The sequence below is a fragment of the Varanus komodoensis genome, unplaced genomic scaffold (genome assembly GCF_004798865.1).
Source record: "Varanus komodoensis strain SLA01 unplaced genomic scaffold, ASM479886v1 scaffold4, whole genome shotgun sequence".
NCBI lineage: Eukaryota > Metazoa > Chordata > Lepidosauria > Squamata > Varanidae > Varanus > Varanus komodoensis.
In genome coordinates this window covers 35,482,907-35,489,268 of record NW_025335941.1, presented here as the reverse complement: position 1 = coordinate 35,489,268, position 6,362 = coordinate 35,482,907, and positions in this window count along the sequence as shown.

The following is a 6,362-nucleotide window of genomic DNA, read 5'->3' as shown; positions in this document are numbered from 1 at the left end:
CCAAAGAGGAAGGGATAGGAGTGGGGAGGGAGAGACAAGATGGGTTCTATTGCAAGAAATGCTGGAATACTGAGAGGACTAAGGAAGAAGGAGAGGGAGACTAAGTTCAACTGTCTTGGGCGAACCACAGGATGTTCAGCAGACAATCCAGCATGGCTTAATATGACATGCAAACCATCTGGGTATCTCTAAGACTCTGTTAAATGGTTTTGAGTGTACCCTTTGAGGCTCATTCCCTTCTTCTCTTTTCTGTGAAATAGTTCAATGGCTAGGAAGAGGTTTGGAACAAGCTCCTCCTGCTGAAAGACTTCCAAGAAAGAGAGAAGCTCCTAAAAGGAGTTCACAAAACTCCCAGCTAATCAGCAGCCTGCACCTGTATCCAGTTTAGTCCAGCAGTCTTCTTCCTCTACCATTAAGATGGTACATGAAGGGTCCTGTCCACCTCACTCAGAAATGCCAGCCTCTTCCACATCCTTTTTGCACCTTACATTACCTTACAACCTGCCACTGGAACATTCCTTCCATTTTCATGAAATACTGGACTTGTGTTAATGTAAGATGAATACAAGAGCTGGCTCTCACACCAGTGATGTATCGAGAATAAATATTGCAGCAACAAGAGGAAAGAACCTTTTTCTCACTTCCCCATCACTCCTGATACTTTTGGTAGTTTCACCATGCTTGTTGCATAAGGAAGCAGTAATTTTTTAACACAAGGACCTGAAAAAATTACTAACAAAAGAGTACAATTTTGTTCTAAGATGAATGAAATCTAAATTTTTCATCATAATGAACAGACCTCTACAGTTCTTTTCAAATGAAAATTGTGGAAGGTCTACCCTGTATATATTTTACTGGTCATGTGAACAGACTCTAATCACATAAAACAGCCTTCTCAGACCTGGTTACTTCCAGATGTTTGGCTGGGGAATGCTAAACATTGTGGTCCAACACATCCTGAGGGTATGAGCATATGGAGTTGGGAAAGACTGGAAAAAAGCTGCTTGTGTAGACCTTGTCCTCCTGCTTTTTACAGAACCTTCAGTCATGCTTACAAGATCTACATATACACATATGTAATGGAAAGAATAGAAGGTAATAGTGGTACTATACATGTGATCATGGAGATTATAGCACCACTTGATCTGGTATGTCCTAATTCTGGTGAGATCAACAAACTATATTTTTTAAGAGATAGAACAGGATGGCTTAGGGAACTTGCCTAGTCAGCTTGAAAAATTGGAAAGTGTTTGTTCAGGGTTGGATGGTTCTGGGTAATTCAGATTAGCTAGGAGAAGGTGCATTCTATCCACAGTCTTTAAGACTGAACTTCTTTTAGCATGAGAACCAATTTCAGTTTCACAGAAGTTCTTGGGTCTGCATTCCAATGGGGATGGAATTGAATGGATGAGTCAAAATACCAGCTCTCCCACCCAACATATTTTAGGTTAAATTTCTAGCTGAGAGAAATGAAGTCTTAGGAGAGATACTTCAGCCTTTTAGAATTAGGGATAACACACAAATGCCAGGAATCAACCAAGCGCTTGGCAGTTGGGAAAAAGGACATAGCAGTAGGGAAAGGGAGTAGGATCTTCTGGGGAAGGCTGGAGGGCTGGATCTGTACTTTGGGTAAGCTGGATTTAGTCATGGGACTGAGGTTTAAGAGTGAGCTTTTATGCACTCCAAGATGTAGTCTGGGGTTTCATTCAAAAGCTGTGAGATGTGGGCCAAAGTGTCTAATAAACAATAGATTAGAAGATTACAGGCCAACAACAATTAATAAGCTATGGCTCACCATGTAAGAAACACTAATTTACAGTCTGTGGATAAGAATCGTCTTGCTTATGCCACTCATTTGCAATAGTGTAGTGATTTTCAGTATTTTAACTTGCTGTCATGCAGGCATTCTACTCTAGGTACAAAAGCAGAGAAGAATCCCTGAAGGTGGAACATGAATTTATGTTTATATGATGAATTTATATTCTATATCTGTTTTCTCTTAGAGACTTCTAATGTTATCAGATGGAAGAAACTGAGCATGTATTCTCCCTTTCCCCAAATAATGACTCTGTGTGCATGTGTGGGTGCGTGAGTGTGTGTAAAAATAGCAATATAGAAGTGGTGGTGGAAAAATACAGAATTACAATTGTTATTGTCTGGGTCATCTATAAAATTCTGTGAATAGGACAGTAGAATTACACCACAAAAGCTTCACCTGTCATCCAGAACTACATTCAGCTATTACAGTCTATAGAGGAATAGCTGAATTAGTCTCTTTCAACACAAGACATTGACAACAGAGTCCTCCTATAACTCTGATTGTGAGCTGTCCCGAGATGCCTTGCATGGGGGATGGCATACAAAAGTTTTGAATGAATGAATGAATGAATGAATAAGTAACATCTTTATGGACAAGAAAACAAAGTGTGACACTAGCTTTTGAGTCAAATTCAGATGTAGCTGGTGAAGTTTGCTCTAGCTCATGGTGATTTCCTTAGGGGGGAACAGGGGGGTGTACAGGGGGTGTACAGCCCCCTGTACACCCCACATCTGATCTATAGCGTTGAGAAAATCTTGAAACAGAACTGTAAGCACAGAGGAAAAGAGAAAATGGGCAAGTGCCACTCCATGAACAGCCTTTATTTTCATGAGATTGGTCCTGATCCACAGGATCCAAACTTGTGCTCGCAAAACATCGGTCTTCGTATTATTACTTCACTTAGGTCAAAATGTGATGAATTTCCTGAAATCCTGCTCAGATGGCAGTGCAGGTAGCTCATAAAAAATTGTTCCATGATAGGTGGTCTCTTTTCCTAGTAAGTGTCTATAAGTTGTGAATGAGGGGGCTGGGTGTATGCTGTGTTCAGAACTGTCAGCCACAGCAAATGTGTATATTCCGTAGGTGCCACAAGACTCTTTGCTGAGTTTCATTGGAGATGAGTGTGGCTTTCATTAACAAGGTCACACAGGAAGTGTGGCAGAGAGTTCTGTGGTGCTTGTTCATTTACGGTGACCGCAAGATCCTTGTTCTTCCTTTCCATCAGTTTGATCTCATTTCCTCTTGTATGGGCTCATTTCCTAACATATGTAAAAAGTTGTGAATGAGGGCTGCAAGACAAGCATTGCGTTGTGGAACCACTTTTGAAAAATAGTATACGGCAAGTAATTGTGACCTGGGTAATAAGAAGTTTGGAAGGACTCTTTTATCATAACAATGAACAGGCAAAAAGAGATCAGACTTTTAAAATGCATATATACAATTTTAAAAAATCATGGGGGAGACAATAATTTAATTACCTCTTTCAATTCTTCATAGAATTTCAGAGTGTAGGAGAACTTTTATAGTGGCATATCTCATCAATTCTTGATCTCACAAGGAATCCCTAGGACAAATTGGGATAAATAAACAATGGGATAAATAAACAATGCTTGTGGATCTCTCTCTCCCCCCCCTCCTCTCTCTACTCACTAGCCCAGTTTATTTACAGATTTGAATTTTGAGTGCTGCTTTTCCATAGAGCTTGAAGCTGTTTGCATAAAAAATGTGGTATTATTGTAGAAATGAAGACATCTCATTTTCTTGCCATTCAGATTTATTTACTTAAGTTTTAAAGTGCATCAGTTCCAGATTTGGTGTATTAAATCAGAGTCAAGAGAATCAATTTTTCTCCCTTCTGGGAGCAATGATCAATTCAATGGCCAATGGAATAGACACCAATGGTGGAACAGACAGCCATCCTCCTGCATTCTCAAACCTGCTTTGAAGAGTTACATGTTTGCAGAACAAATTTTGTGTGCATTTTGTGTGCATGTGTGCATGAGGGTGTGTTAGACAGCCCAGTGGCAGAAAGTACTTTAAAACTGGCAAACATAGAGTCATAAAATCATAAGGGGTCAGAAGGCCATCAGGTGCAACTCATGCTCAGTGCAGGACTCCAAGTTAAGCCATTCCTCTCAGATGGCTCTCCAGTTGCATCTTGAATGCCTCTCATGTGGGAAAGCCCACAACCTCATGGGGGAATTGGTTCCATTGCCGTACTGCTCTAACAGTCAATAAATTTTTCCTGGTGTTCACCTGGAACCTGGCTTCCTGTAACTTGAGCCTGTTGTTGCATGTCCTGCACTCTGGAATGATCAAAATGAGCTCCTGTCTTTCCTTTGTGATAGCCTTTCAAGAACTTGATCAGAAGCTGCACTATTTTAAGTCAACCACTAATGCTGAACCTTTGAGCAAGCTGATTCCCTGCTTTCACCTTGAAACATGTCTATAGCACCCGATACAAAGGAAAACATAATGTCATTTAATGATATTTTATTATATTGATACATTGCACACCTTTGCCTCTTTGCATCTGTCCTGGATGTTCCTTGAGGAGATGTCCATATCACCAACACCTATAGTGGGAGATATAATAGCTATAGTGTTGAGCTCTTTTTATCCTAATCTCAGCCATCCAATTACAGTGACCAGGTGCCCTACTTTACTGTCATGCCTAATGACTCGGGGGAGGCGTTAGCACGTGAAAGAGGGCCAGAAGCCCCAAGCGACGATCAGGCTTTAAAGCAGGGAGATTTATACTTGGTGCTTACGGCACAAACAGCCCCCCTGCCGCCTGACTCTCAAGTTTTTGAGGGAGTTCCCAGAAATCAGGAAGGGGAGTTGGTTGTCATGGAATGTGCCCAACTCAGGCAGATACTTCAACACTTAGACCAATTAGAACAGAGGAGGAGACAAAGAAGTTTGTCCAATCCCTGGGGAGAGAGATGTGTGAGGAGATTGAGATCCACTTGACAAAACTCAGATAGGTCAGAAAGGAGAGGGCAACTGTGTTGCTTGGAGCTCTCTGCGGTAGCTCCTACACTATCTGTCATATACATAAATCTTGTAGTCGTTTGGAATAAAGCTCTTTAGTTTTTATTGCCTGCGTCTGTGTGAATAATTGGGGACATGAGTTACGACCTCATGACATTTACAAAGTACTCTATTTTGAAGAGCTTGTAAAGGACAATCCTCAATTTGCCCCGAGGCTTTTAGTGAATGGGGCGGCATAGAAATGTTCTAAATTCTGAGAGCCAGTGTGGTGTGGTGGTAGAGCGTGGGACTGGGACTCAGACGATCTGGGTTCTAGTCCCCGCTCAGCCATGGAGCCAACTGGGTGACTTTGGGCCAGTCACAGACTCTCAGCCCAACCTACCTCACAGGGTTGTTGTTGTGGGGATAAGATGGAGGAGATGTAAGCTGCCTTGAACCCTTTAGGGAAAAGGCAGCATATAAATCGAAAAATAAAATTATAAATAAATAAATAAATAAATAAATAAATTGAAAGTGCCCTCTATTTGATCCAAAGAGAGACACCAGTGGCCTTGAAGTTTACAATCAACATTTGACATTTGGATAACCTGCTAAGCATGTCTGTGGCTTTCTGAGGGCTCTCAGACATGAAACCCCTCTTTCAGTAGGTTACCTTCTCATTTACTGCCATTGCTCATCAAGCTCTCTCTCAACATTTATGCTATGTGCTTACATGGCAGGCAGAGAGCCAATGACCAGTTGTTGTTAGTTGTGAAGTTGCGTCTGACCCATCGCGACCCATGGACAACCTTCCTCCAGGCCTTCCTGTCCTCCACCTCCCCCGGAGTCCACTTAAGCTCACACTGACTGCTTCAGTGACTGCATCTAGCCACCTCATTCTCTGCCATCCCTTCTTCTTTTGCCATCTATTGTTCCCAGCATTAGGCTCTTCTCCAGGGAGTCCTTCCTTCTCGTTAGGTGGCCAAAGTATTTGAGTTTCATCTTCAGTATCTGGCCTTCTAAAGAGCAGTCAGGGTTGATCTCCTCTAGGACTAGCTGGTTTGATCTCCTTGCATTCCTAGGGACTTGCAGGACTTTTCTCCAGCACCACAATTCAAAGGCCTCAATTCTATGGCTCTCAGCCTTCATTATGGCCCAACTTTCACAACCATACATTGCAACTGGAAATACCATAGCCTTGACTATACGCAGTTTTGTTGGCAGGGTGATGTCCCTGCTTTTTAGTATGCTGTCTAGATTTGCCATAGCTTTCCTCCCAAGGAGCAACTGTCTTTTAATTTCTTGACTACAGTCCCCATCTGCAGTGATCTTGGAGCCCAGGAAAATAAAATCTGTCACTACCTCCATTTCTTCCCCGTCTATTTTCCAGGAAGTGAGAGGACTGGATGCCATGATGTTAGTTTTCTTAATGTTGAGTTTCAAGCCAACTTTTGCGCTCTCCTCCTTCACCCGCATCAAGAGGCTCTTTAGTTCCTCTTCACTTTCTGCCATTAGAGTGGTATCATCAGCAACCTCAGATATGCAGATGATACCACTCTAATGGCAGAAA